At 43.0% G+C, this 16761-nt stretch overlaps 1 protein-coding gene across 1 annotated transcript in view; it reads left to right on the top strand.

Moving 5' to 3' along the window:
- Positions 1–887: 887 nt before the first annotated feature.
- Positions 888–16761, top strand: part of HTR4 (5-hydroxytryptamine receptor 4) — a 149365-nt gene continuing 133491 nt past the window's right edge. The window contains exon 1 of the mRNA XM_082623089.1: positions 888–961. The gene's annotated coding sequence lies outside the window, so the exon portion shown is untranslated. The remainder of the gene's footprint in view (positions 962–16761) is intronic.

Genomic DNA, 16761 nt, shown 5'->3' on the forward strand with positions numbered 1-16761 from the left:
ATGGGAATAGGGAGGAGAGAACAGCTGCCTGTGGAAGTGTGGGGAGAAACTCCCTAGGAAATGGGAAGAGGTTGAGTGGAGACTGGGGAGAAGGGGAAGAGAGGTAGAGTTGTCAGAGATGATTCAGGCTTTGCACTCCCAGGAGGGTGAGGATAATGGTGTCATTCATCAGGAATATTTGGTTTAGGGAACTGGCATAGTGGTAAATTTAAGTTTGGATCCTTAGAGAAAAAACTGACAACTTTTCCACTTTCAAATTTTGAATGGGGATATAAGATCAATAAAGATTCAAGACATATACAATCCAGGGAGAGAAATAATGGGTGGGAATGGCTGAGAGTGAGGAGTGTTGAGACAGAGACAGGGCACAAAGAAGGTAAAGAAGAGACACCTAGAGTGGGGAGAGACTAAGATGGGAAGAGAGAGATAGAAGAGAGAAAAAGTGTACAAGTAAGATGGGGAAGAAACACAGACCACGAGGAAGACAGACCAGGTTGGCAAAAGAAGGAGGAAGAGAAAGGCAGGAATATCAACAGAGAGAATCTGAGAAAGCGACCAGCTCAGAAGTTTCTGGCATGAATACGTTGGTCAATTTAAATTTCCAGTTCACTTGGGTTGTGCTCACATTTGTAAGTTAATCATTTTTAAGATTGTCTGGAAAGATTTATTTACTTTTGTAGGTTAATTACTGTCACAGCTCCTCTGTTTGTCAGGCTTCCACACAGACTCTGTGGTCCTAGAGGGGGTGAATTATCCTACCTATAGGACCTTTGGCCCCTCACCTGTCTCATCAAAGGAAGACTTCTTTCCTCTTCCCTTCCCCAAGTGGCCTAACTCTTGAATTGTTTTGTCCCTGGAATCTGAGGCCTTGGAAAAATGTGTTGAGGAAAAATGTTTTTCATTCTTTCACAGTTCTTCACAGATATTACAACGCACTAGTGACACACAGGCAGGAGCTTTGGTAAGTCTCAACACAACTGGGAGTTTATGGTCCCCATTTTACAGATGGGAGCAGTGGGTCTGGGCTTTGGTCTAACCACATGCTCAAGGTCACAAGTGGAAAAAGCTGGGAGAATTGGCTTCCTGCAGATGGGGGAAGCAAAACAAGTATTGGCAGGATCACTTAGGAAGACCAGTCGATTGAAACACTGACCCTGGAAAACCTGGAAGCCTTGTATCTAAGGGACTGCGGATCTCACTCTGAACCCTGCTCCCAAACTAACTGTGCCCAGGCAGAGTCAGAGGCATGAGAAGGAAGTAGGCTGTAGATTTCCCTTAGCACGGACACCACAGGCACTTTCCGTTTTCACGTTTATTATCTTTCAGTAGAGGAATGGGGACTCAGAGAGGTTAACCAACTTGCCCAGGGTTACCCAGGAGCCAGCAGTAAGCCCAGGGCTAGCTTCCTCTGTTGGGCAGCGCTCCCGGGGAAGGCGCCCCGCTGGCCCGCCCCGAGGGGTGAGGTCCCTCCGTCACCCCTGCGCCCACTGCTTTGCGCGCCCGGCCGCGCCACAGCCACCCCTGGCGTCCGCAGGGGGCGGCCGCGAGGACCACGCGGGCTGTGGGCTGCTGAGCCTCCGGAGCCAGTCTCGGCCGGCCGGGAGGAGGACGATGCTCGGCCCGCCCCGGTGAGCCTGCGCTGGGTCCCTCCGCCCGCAGCCCCGGGCGGGCCCGCGCCTCGCGCTCGCCAGCCTCCCAGCGCGGGGGCTGAAGCCCGCACCCGAAGGGGCGGCGGGGAGGGCGCAGGCAGCGGCTGGGAACGCGGCGGCAGAAGCTCGGCTCCGCGGCGAGAGGTGGCAGGTCCGGTCCGCCAGGGCGCTTCGCTCCCTCGCCTCAGGCGGAGGGTAGGTGCGGCGAGGGCGCAGGGGTCACGACCCTGCGAGCCCACGTGTTTGCGGGGGCGGGGCGGCGCGACGGCGACGCGCTGGGGGCTCTGGACTTACGGGACCCGTCTTCACCTCAGGGATGGGCTGCGTGGCGGCTCAGGCTGTAGCGGGGCTGGCTGGTCGTGTAGGACATGACTCCAGCGTGGGACCACTAGGGTTGGGGCTAGTGCCCTACACTTGTGTATGTAAGTACTTGTGAAACTGTTTGCTGGCTCTGTGAGGTAGTGTGTGTAAAGGGTGTGTGTGTGTGAGAGAGAGAGACATAACATAGGCTGTGCGTATATAACCGTTGTGTGTGTGTGTGTGTGAGAGAGAGAGAGGAGAGAGAGAGAGAGAGGGTGAGAGAGCGTGAGAGAGAGAGAGAGAGGGTGAGAGAGAGAGAGGGTGAGAGAGGGTACATGTGTGGATGGTATGGATGGTCCTGGATGTGTAACGGAGAGAGTGTACTCTGTCTTAACTCTGTGTGTGTGTGTGTATGTGTGTGTGTGTGAGAGAGAGAGAGAGTGAGACAAGGTATGCAGACCCGGAGTGTATACCTGGCTGTGTGTGTAAGTGACCGTGAGTGTGTGGGCATGCTGTGCTGCGTGAAGCGTTCGCTGTGGCTGCCAGGGCTAGCTTCCTGCAGTTGTCTTTCACAGAATCCCAATCCCAGTTTAAGATGCATTTCTTCTCAGCTTGCTACCCAGTGTGTGGCACTGAGCTGTTAGTTGCCTTTGGAAGAAGTGGCTGTTGATACAGGAAAGTGATGTCTGGCAGAGGTGGAGAAGTCATGGCATGAGCGTGTCTTCCTAGAAGACATTGGCTTGATTTCCCATTGGTTCATTAAAATACACAAAAAAATGTTTCTTAGGGTACAGGTTTGGCACGAACCAAACCGTGGCTTTTGATGGAAGGGCACTGAGGCTAGTTTGCTCTCCTGTTAATATTGCTGGGACGGAGTCTCCAGGTCAAAAGCTGTGGGTGACCCTGGAGGTGGTGGGTGGTGTTTGCCTAGTCCCCTGTGTGGAACTTCAGCATCAGTGATGAGGGAGGAGAAGTTGCTGCGTGCTGCTGATGAGCCCAGATGATGAAGGGAAAGGACACTGGTGATGGATGCAGTTCCCTAGAAACAAGGAAGAAGTCAGGACATGGGATGAGACTCGTGGAGCTCTGAGGAGCAGCTCTCAAGAAATGATGAGTGTGGAAAAAATTAGTATAAAGTAAAGAGGATTTGCATCATTCTCAAGTCATTTTTCCGTCTTACATTTATTTTTTCCATGCCACCCTTACTTAGCCTACACTCACTCCTGAGTTTTGGGAAATGTCTTTGTTATAATTATTATTGTACAGTTCAGTGGGTCATCATTTAAACTCCAGGAGAACTGTAGCACATCAGGCTAGCAGGAGCTTCAGGGAGTGTTCAGTTCAGCACATGTTGAGCAGACAGAGGTCCTAGGGCTCAGAGGACAGTGATGCTCTTGGTTCCTCTGAGTTATCTGGATTTCACTCCTGAAGCTGCTCCTTCTAGGGGCCACAGTGGCCTTGTAACCTCCAAACTGAATGTGTTTTCTTCCACTCGAGTTCTCCCAGACCTCCCTGACACTGTTCATCCCCTCATCTCTTTCCCTAACTTCACAGACTGAAGAACAGCACCTGAAACCCAGCATAAGTACCTGCTACCCAGACCACCTCCTGACTATCCCATCTATTACTGAAGCACCACCATCCTCCAAGTCACCCTGGCTGGGAACTGAAGTCACCTCTTTATTTCTCCTCTTTCTTTATCAGTAGCGACCACAGCTTCATCAATAGGCGGGTCTTATCCATTTTTGCTCAATATCTCTTGAACCTAATTTTTTTGTTTGTTTGTTTTTTATTCCCAGTTCCAGCACCTAATCAGGTGAGACCCATATTCAGGGATTTCCAGAGATAGGAACAGATATAGACTGTGATCATTGAAAAATGCAAAATAAAGGCACATAGAGAAGTCCCTTGATATTATCAGTGAGTAATAAATAAGTTCTTTGGAAGAATCTGGACCTTCTGATGGTTGTAGTATTATGTGACCTAGATCAAGTCTCTTGGCCTTTCTAAATCTCAGTTTCTTCATCTGTGAAATGGAAGATTTCAACTAGAATCTATTTGCTAAATCATATCCAAGGTTTTTTCCAGCTCTAAAATTATCTGATTATCATTGATGTTCTTTGTTTTAGTGAGAAAATTTTATCCTGATGTCTTATGATTACCTTCCAATATCTAACCGTCTTTTTTTAAAAAAAAAAAAAATCGGGCCTCCCTGGTGGCGCAGTGGTTGAGAGTCCGCCTGCCGATGCAGGGGATACGGGTTCGTGCCCCGGTCTGGGAGGATCCCATGTGCCGCGGAGCGGCTGGGCCCGTGGGCCGTGGCCGCTGGGCCTGCGCGTCCGGAGCCTGTGCTCCGCAACGGGGGAGGCCACAGCAGTGAGAGGCCCGCATACCGCAAAAAAAAAAAAAAAAAAAAAAATCAGTTTGTCTTCAGGGAAAGGAATTAGGCAAAGGGAAAAGGGTGAAAATGCACTATTGACTTAGTTTTGTGGTTGAGCATTAACTGCATACATCAAGCCTTAGAGTTGAAAAGGTCTTTAGGTCACCCATTCTCACCTCCCATCAAGTGCCAAAATCTTCCATACTATTGCCTTTTTGAAAATTAAAAAAAAAAATCTGTCAAGCCTTCTTAAGATAACTTCAAACAGCGTTGTAATTCAGGGTTTCTCAAACCTCTTGTACCATTAATGTTTTGGGCTAGATAATTTTTTGTTGTGAGGGCCTAGCTTGTCCATAGTAGGATGTTTAGCAGCATCTCTGGCACCCATTAGATGCCAGTAGCAACTCCCTGTTGTGGTAACCAAAAATATCTCCAGATATTACCAGTATCTCCTTGGGGGACAAAGTAACCCCAAACACCTGTTGAGAACGACTGTTGTCATTCAAACACAAGTCTTGGGGCCTTAAAAAGAAAGACCTTACAACAAAGTATTGTAGTAGATAGATGAACTGCTGTGTTGCTAGCTGCTTTTCCACCCCCTTCCAAATTAGCCACCTTCACATATTTACCTTTATCCCTCCTGGTTTCTCACTGCCTTGTTGCTATGTCTGGAAATGCTCAAGATGCTGCTGAAGGCTGAGAAGTGTTTTAGAGACAACATAGTAATGATCCTAATAGCTCACATGAATCCAGCCCTTATTATGTGCCAGACACAGTTCTAAATGCTTTACATGGATAATCTCATTTAATCTGCATTAAGAATCTTATAAGAGAGATACTTTATTCTCTCCGTCTTAGAGATGGGGTAACTCATACTTAGAGAGGTGGAATAACATGTCCAAGTTCATTTAGCTGTGAAGTGGTGGAGCTGGGGTTGGGTTGTGTGCTCCAGAGTCTTTGTTCTGAAGCTTTGTTCCCCACATTAAACTGCCTCTGAGAATGGGATCTTGATGTTACAGGGTAGAAATGATCTTAAACATTGTCTGTTTCAGTTGTAGAATCAAGTCTGCTTCTAGGAAGATTAGAGACTGTGAGGTTGATAGTTGTGTTCAGTTGACATATTGTGACTTCTTCCCTTTTTTGTCTTCTCTCTCTTTGTAATTCAGGTTATTCAGAAATAGCTCTAAGGCATATGCAGAGTGAGAGAGGTGGTGGCAGGGTTGGTTAAATTGGGGGAGAAGGGCTCAAGGGAAAGGAAGAATGGCAGAAAGAAGCAAACAGTGGATGAGACATTTCTTTTTCCATCAAGTCCTCACTATTATCTAAACTTTAGATATCTCTTTTATCACCCAAATTAAAGTTGCCATATTTTTATCAATTCCCTCCTTCTGTATTCTTCTTGGCCTGCCCTTTCATTCTTCCATTCTGCTTGCTGCTTTTATACTTTGGGGCAGTAGAAAGTAGTACACATTTGGACAGAGGTAAATATAAGTGTGATATAAATAGCCACCAAACAGGCTTATCGATGGGGCTAACCTTAAGTATAGTCAGAGTAAGAATGACTACTTTACCAATTACCATTAATATTGAAGATCCAAGGCAAGCCCTAAGAAGGTTGACTATTTCCTTGAAGACCCTATATCAAAACACAGATTGCTGATCCCCACTGCTAGAGTTTCTGATTCAGTGCTTCTGGGTTGGGGTCTGAGGATTTGCATTTCTAACAGATTCCCAGATGATGCTGATGCTGCTGGTCCAGGGACCACAATTTGAAAACCACATGGTTAAGACCTAATAACCAAATAAAGCTCACAACTCACCCACTTGAGATTTTTTAAATAAAAAGATATCTTATTTTTAAGATAACTAAATATTTGGATTTAGGAGAGTCAATAAATAAAGCAAGATTGAAAGACAATAACTGCTAGGGGCTAATTGACATCTCTCACTAAGCATCTAAGCTTTGCCTCTTGTTTTGAATTTCAGAAAAATGTATTCTTTTTCTCAGCTGTGATACTTCTGGGTTAATAGTTCTGATCTTAGATCTTTTCTTGTTCCCTCCGTCCACCTACCACTCAATTCGGGTGATAAAAGTCCTCATTAGTCACAGAATAATCCAAATAAAAAGTACTTTAATATCTTGTCTACTGCCAGATAAATTCTGACCAGTCCTTCTGAGATTAAGAAATATATGTTATCTGTGCATCCAGCTTTTGCTTCCTGTTGCTTTGTACATTTTTCCCTTTCGAATCATCAGGAGCACAATGAAGAAACCCAACAGAAACTCCAGTCAAAACATGAATATGTAACTGATTAATTTTTTTTAATTTCAATCAGAAAAGTTTCTCTTAAAACCAAATTTCAAACTCAGTCAACTCCTTCCTTCTTCTTGACTGCCAGCATCTGTCTCTTTTTGCATGACCACACATCCTCCACCTAAACAAGGTGTCTCCGAGTACTTACTCAGAAAGATTTAGTGATTGTGAAACTCAGATGCAATTTAAATAATGTTTATTGGATATTTACTCTGTACTGTGGAGTTGTTACACCTAGTCTTTTTAAATTTTTCTATCAGTCACTGAGAGATGAGGGGTTTTTGTTGTTGTTGTTTAGAGATGAGGAAACCAAGGCCTGGAAATTTAAATAAACTCTTATATTATTAGAAAGCTAATTGTATTAGTAAATATATATATTTTCCTCATATATAATAAAAGCCAACTTTAGCTTGCTTAAACAGAAAGTGAAATTTATTGGAAGGATAATGGGGCTTCTCATAGATCAAGGAACTAGACCCCAGGAAGGACGGGAACCAGGTCACCTCTGGAGAACTCAGTTGCAGGCATTCACAATCTTCTCCCCATTGCTCTTCAGTTAATATGACACATTCCCACAAGTGTGTCTCTTGGTTCAAACTCTCAAGAGAAAGGATCTGATGGCCCAAGGTCATAGCAGAAGAGTAGTTGCCGTGGGCTCACGCTTGTATTGTGGTAGGTATTCCTAGTAAAAGTGGTCTAGAAGATGCTTGAATGAATATCTCCTGTTGTCACATACCTAGTTGGCAGAGACAGAATTTGAACTCAGGTTTGACTCTAAATCTGATGCATGTCTCCTACCAAAGGGATAGTTGAGAGAGAAACACATTAATTTGGCATGTAATAATGGCCATTTGCCTTTACTTGCAAGGTCCGCCCCATGTTAGCCATTCCCTGTGTAGGGTCCTGCACCTTGCATTTGTGCATACCTCCTGGTTTCTCATACTTCTGTGACTGCATCCTGGCTCCTCCCTGTCCATCTGGTCTCTATGCCACGTGGCCTGGCTTCTCACTCTGCTTGTCATGTCTCTGGCTCACTTAGCACAGCTCTGACTCAAAGATTGTACGAGCTGAAGGGATCTATCATCTTGTCCCATCTTCTACCTGTACAGTAAATAATCATTTCTAAAATATGACAAACACTTACCATGAGCATTTCTGAGAGCTCTATATCTGATCCAACTCTTCCAACAACCCTGTTGTTGCCTTTTTGGGGGTTTATTTCCCAATATTTTATTGTAAACTACTTAAAAGTTGAAAGACTTGTATAATGAATACCCATATACTTAACACATAGGTTCTACAATTAACATTGTACTAACTTGCTGTATCATATTTCTATCTATTCACTCCTCTATCCATTCAGCAATTCATTTTTTGGATGATTTCAAAGTAAGCTGTTGTTCCCTTTTTTTTAATTTTTAAATTTTAAATTTTTATGTTTTTTAACATCTTTATTGGAGTATAATTGCTTTACAACGGTGTGTTAATTTCTGCTTTATAACAAAGTGAATCAGTTATACATATACATATATCCCCATATCTCCTCCCTCTTCCGTCTCCCTCCCACCCTGCCTATCCCACCCATCTAGGTGGTCACAAAGCACCAAGCTGATCTCCCTGTGCTATGTGGCTGCTTTCCACTAGCTCTGTATTTTACATTTGGTAGTGTATATATGTCCTTGCCACTCTCTCACTTCGTCCCAGCTTACCCTCCCCCCTCCCCGAGTCCTCAAGTCCATTCTCTACATCTGCGTCTTTATTCTTGTCCCTCCCCTAGGTTCTTCAGAACCTTTTGTTTTACATTCCATATATATGTGTATATGTGTTAGCATACAGTATTTGCTTTTCCCTTTCTGACTTACTTCACTCTATATGACAGACTCTAGATCCATCTACATCACTACAAATAACTCAATTTCATTTCTTTTTATGGCTGAATAATATTCCATTGTATATACGTGCCACATCTTCTTTATCCATTCATCTGTCGATGGACACTTAGGTTGCTTCCACGTCCTGGCTATTGTACATAGAGCTGCAATGAACATTGTGGTACATGACTCTTTTTGAACTATGGTTTTCTCAGGGTATATGCCCAGTAGTGGGATTGCTGGGTCGTATGGTAGTTCTATTTTAGTTTTTTAAGGAAGCTCCATACAGTTCTCCATCAATTTACATACCCACCAAAAGTGCAAGAGGGTTCCCTTTTCTCCAAATCCTCTCCAGCATTTATTGTTTGTAGATTTTTTGATGATGGCCATTCTGACTGGTGTGAGGTGATACCTCATTGTAGTTTTGATTTGCATTTCTCTAATGATTAGTAATGTTGAGCATCTTTTCATGTATTTGTTGGTAATCTGTATATCTTCTTTGGTCTTCTGCCCATTTTTGGATTGGGTTGTTTGCTTTTCTGATATTGAGCTGCATGTGCTGCTTGTAAATTTTGGAGATTAATCCTTTGTCAGTTGCTTCATTTGCAAATATTTTCTCCCATTCTGAAGTTTGTCCTTTTGTCTTGTTTATAGTTTCCTTTGCTGTGCAAAAGCTTTGAAGTTTCATTAGGTCCCATTTGTATATTTTTGTTTTTATTTCCATTTCTCTAGGAGGTGGGTCAAAAAGGATCTTGGGGCCTCCCTGGTGGCGCAGTGGTTGAGAGTCCGCCTGCCGATGCAGGGGATGCGGGTTCGTGCCCCGGTCTGGGAGGATCCCATATGCCGCGGAGCGGCTGGGCCCGTGAGCCATGGCCGCTGGGCCTGCGCGTCCGGAGCCTGTGCTCCGCAACGGGAGAGGCCACAACAGTGAGAGGCCCGCATACCGCAAAAAGAAAAAAAAAAAAAAAAAAAAAAGGATCTTGCTGTGATTTATGTCATAGAGTGTTCAGCCTATGTTTTCCTCTAAGAGTTTTATAGGGTCTGGCCTTACATTTAGATCTTTATTCCATTTTGAGTTTATTTTTGTGTATGGTGTTAGGAAGTGTTCTAATTTCATTCTTTTACATGTAGCTGTCCAGTTTTCCCAGCACCACTTACTGAAGAGGCTGTCTTTTCTCCATTGTATATTCTTGCCTCCTTTATCAAAAATAAGGTGACCATAGGTGCATGGGTTTATCTTTGGGCTTTCTATTCTGTTCCATTGATCTGTATTTCTGTTTTTGTGCCAGTACCATACTGTCTTGATTACTGTAGCTTTGTAGTATAGTCTGAAGTCAAGGACCCTGATTCCTCCAGCTCTGTTTTTCTTTCTCAAGATTGCTTTGGCTATTCAGGGTCTTTTGTGTTTCTATACAAACTGTGAAATTTTTTGTTCTAGTTCTGTGGAAAATGCCATTGGTAGTTTGATGGGGATTGCATTGAGTCTGTAGATTGCTTTGGGTAGCATAGTCATTTTCACAGTGTTGATTCTTCCAATCCAAGAACATGGTATATCTCTCCATCTGTTTGTATCATCTTTAATTTCTTTCATCAGTGTCTTATAGTTTTCTGCATACAGGTCTTTTCTCTCAGGTAGGTTTATTCCTAGATATTTTATTCTTTTTGTTGCAATGGTAAATGGGAGTGTTTCCATAATTTCTCTTTCAGATTTTTCATCATTAGTGTTTAGGAATGCAAGAGATTTCTCTGCATTAATTTTGTGTCCTGCTACTTTACCAAATTCATTGATTAGCTCTAGCAGTTTTCTGGTAGCATCTTTAGGGTTCTCTATGTATACTATCTTGTCATCTGCAAACAGTGACAGTTTTACTTCTTCTTTTCCAATTTGGATTCCTTTTATTTCGTTATCTTCTCTGATTGCTGTGGCTAAAACTTCCAAAACTATGTTGAATAATTGTGGTGAGAGTGGAAAACCTTATCTTGTTCCTGATCTTAGAGGAAAAGTTTTCAGTTTTTCAACATTGAGAACGATGTTGGCTGTGGGTTTGTCATATATGGCCTTTATTATTTTGAGGTAAGTTCCCTCTATGCCTACTTTCTGGAGGGTTTTTATCATAAATGCGTGTTGAATTTTGTCGAAAGCCTTTTCTGCATCTATTGAGATGATCATATGGTTTTTCTCCTTCAATTTGTTAATATGTTTTATCACATTGATTGATTTGCATATATTGAAGAAACCTTGCAATCCTGGGATAAACCCCACTTGATCATGGTGTATGATCCTTTTAGTGTGCTGTTGGATTCCGTTTGCTTGTATTTTGTTGAGGATTTTTGCATCTGTGTTCATCAGTGATATTGGCCTGTAGTTTTCTTTCTTTGTGACATCTTTGTCTGGTTTTGGTATCAGGGTGATGGTGGCCTTGTAGAATGAGTTTTGGAGTGTTTCTCCCGTGCTATATTTTGGACGAGTTTGAGAAGGATAGGTGTTTTCTCTTCTCTAAATGTTGATAGAATTCACCTGTGAAGCCATCCAGTCCTGGGCCGTTGTTTGTTGGAATATGTTTAATCACAGTTTCAATTTCAGTGCTTGTGATTGGTCTATTTTTATTTTGTATTTCTTCCTGGTTCAGTCTCAGAAAGTTGTACTTTTCTAAGAATTTGTCCATTTTTTCCAGGTTGTCCATTTTAGTGGCATATGGTTGCTTGTAGTAATCTCTCATGATCCTTTGAACTTCTGCAGTGTCAGTTGTTACTTCTCCTTTTTCATTTCTAATTCTGTTGATTTGAGTCTTCTCCCTTGTTTTCTTGATGAGTCTGGCTAATGGTTTATCAATTTTGTTTATCTTCTCAAAGAACCAGCTTTTAGTTTTATTGATCTTTGCTATCGTTTCCTTCATTTCTTTTTCATTTATTTCTGATCTGATCTCTATGATTTCCTTCCTTCTGCTAACTTTGGGGTTTGTTTTTTCTTCTTTCTCTAATTGCTTTAGGTGTAAGGTTAGGTTGTTTATTTGAGAATTTTCTTGCTTTTTGAGGTAAGATTTTATTGCTATAAACTTCCCTCTTAGAACTGCTTTTGCCGTATCCATAGGTTTTGGGTCATCGTGTTTTCATTGTCATTTGTTTCTAGGTGTTTTTTGATTTCCTCTTTGATTTCTTCAGTGATCTCTTGGTTATTTAGTAGTGTACTGTTTAGCCTCCGTGTGTTTGTATTTTTTACAGATTTTCCCCTGTAATTGATATCTAGTCTCATAGCATTGTGGTTGGAAAAGAAACTTGATATGATTTCAGTATAAGAAAATTTACTGAGGCTTGATTTGTGACCCAAGATATGATCTATCCTGGAGAATGTTCCATGAGCACTTGAGAAGAAAGTGTATTCTGGGGCTTCCCTGGTGGCGCAGTGGCTGAGAGTCTGCCTGCCGATGCAGGGGACACAGGTTCGTGCCCCAGTCCAGGACGATCCCACATTCCGCGGAGCAGCTGGGCCCGTGAGCCATGGCCGCTGAGCCTGCGCTTCCGGAGCCTGTGCTCCGCAACAGGAGAGGCCACAACAGTGAGAGGCCCGTGTACTTCAAAAAAAAAAAAAGAGAGTATATTCTGTTGTTCTTGGATGGAATGTCCTATAAATATCAATTAAATCCATCTTGTTTTATGTATCATTTAAAGCTTGTGTTTCCTTATTTATTTTTATTTTGGATGATCTATCCATTGGTGAAAGTGGGGTGTTAAAGTCCCCTACTATGATTGTGTTACTGTCGATTTCCCCTATTATGTCTGTTAGCATTTGCCTTATATATTGAGGTGTTCCATTTGTTGGGTACATAAATATTTACAATTGTTATATCTTCTTCTTGGATTGTTCTCTTGATCATTATGTAGTGTCCTTGTTTGTCTCTTGTAATAGTCTTTATTTTATTTTATTTTTTATTTATTTATTGTTTTGTGGTACGCAGGCCTCTCACTGTTGTGTCCTCTCCTGTTGCAGAGCACAGGCTCCAGACGCGCAGGCTGAGCGGCCATGGCTCATGGGCCCAGCCGCTCTGTGGCGTGTGGGATCTTCCCGGACCGGGGCATGAACCTGTGTCCCCTGCTTCGGCAGGCAGACTCTCAACCACTGTGCCATCAGGGAAGCCCTATAATAGTCTTTAATTTAAAGTGTATTTTGTGTGATATGAGAATTGCTACTCCAGCTTTCTTTTGATTTTCATTTGCATGGAATATCTTTTTCCATCCCCTCACTTTCAGTCTGTATGTGTTCTTAGGTCTGAGGTGGGTCTCTTGTAGACAGCATATGTATGGGTCTTGTTTTTGTATTCATTCAGCCAGTATTTATCATTTGGTTGGAGCATTTAATCCATTTACATTTAAGGTAATTATCAATATGTATGTTCCTATTCCCATTTTCTTAATTGTTTTGGGTTTGTTATTGTAGGTCTTTTCCTTCTCCTGTGTTTCTTGCCTAGAGAAGTTCCTTTAGCATTTGTTGTAAAGCTGGTTTGGTGGTGCTGAATTCTCTTAGCTTTTGCTTGTCTGCAAAGGTTTTAATTTCTCCATCATATCTGAAGGAGACCCTTGCTGGGTAGAATAAACTTGGTTGTAGATTTTTCCCTTTCATCACTTTAAATATGTACTGCCACTCCCTTATGGCTTGCAGAGCTTCTGCTGAGAGATCAGCTGTTAACCTTATGGGGATTCACTTGTATGTTATTTGTTGCTTTTCCCTTGCTGCTTTTAATATTTTTTCTTTGTTTTTAATTTTTGATAATTTGATTAATATGTGTCTTGGCATGTTTCTCCTTGGATTTATCCTGTATGGGACTCTCTGCGCTTCCTGGACTTGATTGACTATTTCCTTTCCGATATTAGGGAAGTGTTCAACTATAATCTCTTCAAATAATTTCTCAGTCCCTTTCTTTTTCTCTTCTTCTGGGACCCCTATAATTTGAATGTTGGTGTGTTTAATGTTGTCCCAGAGGTCTCTGAGTCTGTCCTCAGTCCTTTTCATTCTTGTTCTTTATTCTGCTCTGCGATAGTTATTTCCACTATTTTATCTTCCAGGTCACTTATCTGTTCTTCTGCCTCAGTTATTCCGCTATTGTTTCCGTGTAGAGAATTTTTAATTTAACTTATTGTGTTGTTCATCATTGTTTGCTCTTTCGTTCTTCTAGGTTCTTGTTAAATGTTTCTTGTATTTTCTCCATTCTATTTCTGAGATTTTGGATCATTTTTACTATCATTATTCTGAATTCTGTCTCAGGTGGACTGCCTATTTCCTCTTCATTTGTTTGGTCAGGTGGGTTTTTACATTGTTCCTTTGTGTGATGTGTGTTTCTCTTTTAATTTTGCTTAACTTATTGTGTTTGGGGTCTCGTTTTCAAAGGCTGCAGGTTCGTAGTTCCCGTTTTTTTTGTGTGTGTCTGCCCCCAGTGGCTAAGGTTGGTTCAGTGGGTTGTGTAGGCTTCCTGCTGGAGGGGACTGGTGCCTGTGTTCTGGTGGATGAGGCTGGATCTTGTCTTTCTGGTGGGCGGGACCATGTCCGGTGGTGTGTTTTGGGGTGTCTGTGACCTTATTATGATTTTAGGCAGCCTCTCTGCTAATGGGTGATGTTGTGTTCCTGTCTTGCTAGTTGTTTGGCATAGGGTGTCCAGCACTGTAGTTTACTGGTTGTTGAGTGGAGCTTGGTCTTAGCTTTGAGATGGAGATCTCTGGGAGAGCTTTCGCCGTTTGATGTTACATGGGGCTGGGAGGTCTCTGGTGGACCAATGTCCTAAACTCAGGTCTCCCACCTCAGAGACACAGGCCTGACACCCGGCCAGAGCACCAAGACCCTGTCAGCTACACGGCTCCGAAGAAAAGGAGAATAAAAGAAAGAACGAACAAAAATAAATAAATAAATAAATAAAATAATTAAAATAGAAAATTTAAATAAATTATTAAAAATAAAAAAATTAAAAAGTAATAAAAAAAGAAAGAAAGAAAGAAGAGAGCAACCAAACCAAAAAACAAATCCACCAATGATAACAAGTGCTAAAAACTATACTAAAAAAACAAAAAGCAAAAAACAAAAAAATGGATAGACAGAACCTTAGGGCAAATGGTAAAAACTAAGCTATATAGAGAAAATCACACAAAGAAGCATACACATACACACTCACAAAAAGAGAAAAAGAAAAAGAAATAAAAGGTCCATATATATAAAAAAAGGAATAGAGCAACCAAATCAATAAACAAATCTACCAATGATAATAAACTCTAAATACTAAACTAAGATAAACATAAAACCAGAAACCAGTCAGGTACATACAGCAAACCCCAAGTCTACAGTTGCTCCCAAAGTCCACCACCTCAATTTTGGGATGATTCGCTGTCTATTCAGGTATTCCACAGATGCAGGGTACATCCAGTTGATTGTGGAGGTTTAATCCTCTGCTCCTGAGGCTGCTGGGGGAAATTTCCCTTTCTCTTCTTTGTTCGCACAGCTCCTGGGGTTCACCTTTGGATTTGGCCCTGCCTTTGCGTGTAGGTCGCCTGAGGGCGTCTGTTACCCGCCCAGACAGGACGGGATTAAAGTATCAGCTGATTAGGGGGCTCTGGTTCACTCAGGCCAGGGGGAAGGAGGGGTGCAGATGCAGGGTGAGCCTCCAGCTGCAGAGGCTGGCATGATGTTGCAACAGCCCGAGGTGCGCCTTGTGTTCTCCCGGGGAAGTTGTCCCTGGATCACGGGACCCTGGCAGTGGTGGACAGCACAGGCTCCCGGGAGGGGAGGTGTGGATAGTGACCTGTGCTCGCACACAGGGTTCTTGGTGGTTGCAGCAGCAGCCTTAGCATCCCATGCCTGTCTCTGGTGTCTGTGCTGATAGACGTGGCTTGCACCTGTCTCTGGAGCTCGTTTAGGCGGTGCTCTGAATCCCTTCTCCTCGTGCACCCTGAAACAATGGTCTCTTGCATGTTAGGCAGGTCCAGACTTTTTCCCGGACTCCCTTCCGGCTAGCTGTGGCACACTAGCCCCCTTCAGGCTGTGTTCACGCAGCCAACCCCAGTCCTATCCCTGGGATCTGACCTCCGAAGCCCGAGCCTCAGCTCCCAGCCCCCACCCGCCCCGGCGGGTGAGCAAACAAGCCTCTCGGGCTGGTGAGGGCTGGTCGGCACCGATCCTCTGTGCGGGACTCTCTCTGCTTTGCGCTCTGCACCCCTGTTGCTGCACTCTCCTCTGTGGCTCCAAAGCTCCCCGCCCCCCCAACGCTGTCTCCACCAGTGAAGGGGCTTCCTAGTGTGTGGAAACTTTTTCTCCTTTACAGCTCCTTCCCTGAGGTTCAGGTCCCGTCCCTATTCTTTTGTCTCTGTTTTTTCATTTTTCTTTCGTCCTACCCAGGTATGTGGGGAGTTTCTTGCCTTTCAGGAAGTCTGAGGTCTTCTGCCAGCGTTCAGTAGGTGTTCTGTCGGAGCTATTCCTCATTTCTGATGTATTTGTGGGGAGGAAGGTGATCTCTATGTCTTACTCCTCTGCCATTTTGAAGGTCTCTCTCAAGCTGTTGTTTCTAACTCTCGTTTTTATCACTGGGAAACTGAGACCAAGACAGGTGACATGACTTGCCTAATGTCATTCCTGAGGAGGTAGTGGATTTAATGCTGTTGCTCTGACTCCCCCAAACCATTTTCTTAACCGCCAAGCAGCACTGTATCTCCTGGAAGGGGAGAAATAAAGACTCACTCAAGGTCACTTAGTGGCAGGGCAATGACCAGCACCCAGGTCATCAGATTCTCAAGCTCCTGAAATTTCCATTGCATTGAGCCATGATAGTCTACTTTCCATGTAGAAGCAGTGTTTCTTCTGCTCCACAAATATAGGTACTTTACAACCTACCAGATCTTTGGAAAACCTGATTTTTGACACAGATGATTTTGCAAAACACTCTTCCTTCTCAACATTTTAAAATAATTTGTGGAAATGATAGGCTGGGAAATTATCATTCTAGATAACTTTTTACAGTGTTCAGAGGACTTTCACATGTGTTATCTTATTTGAACTTCATGAGTAATAGCAGATATGCAAGACAGGTGGACTGGATATCTTAAACATGTTGAACAGCTGGAGACCTTGGGCTTATGGAAGCAAAATGAGGAACTCGGTGTCACATACTGCTATGAACAAAGTTGGGCATTCGTAAAAAAAAATTATTCTCTTTCAGGTGGCAGTAGACATTCTGTAAGTTTTGATGAGCTACATAAATATCTAATTAATA

Source organism: Mesoplodon mirus, assembly GCF_964341445.2.
Source record: "Mesoplodon mirus genome assembly, chromosome: 5".
In the NCBI taxonomy this organism is placed as follows: Eukaryota; Metazoa; Chordata; class Mammalia; order Artiodactyla; family Ziphiidae; genus Mesoplodon; species Mesoplodon mirus.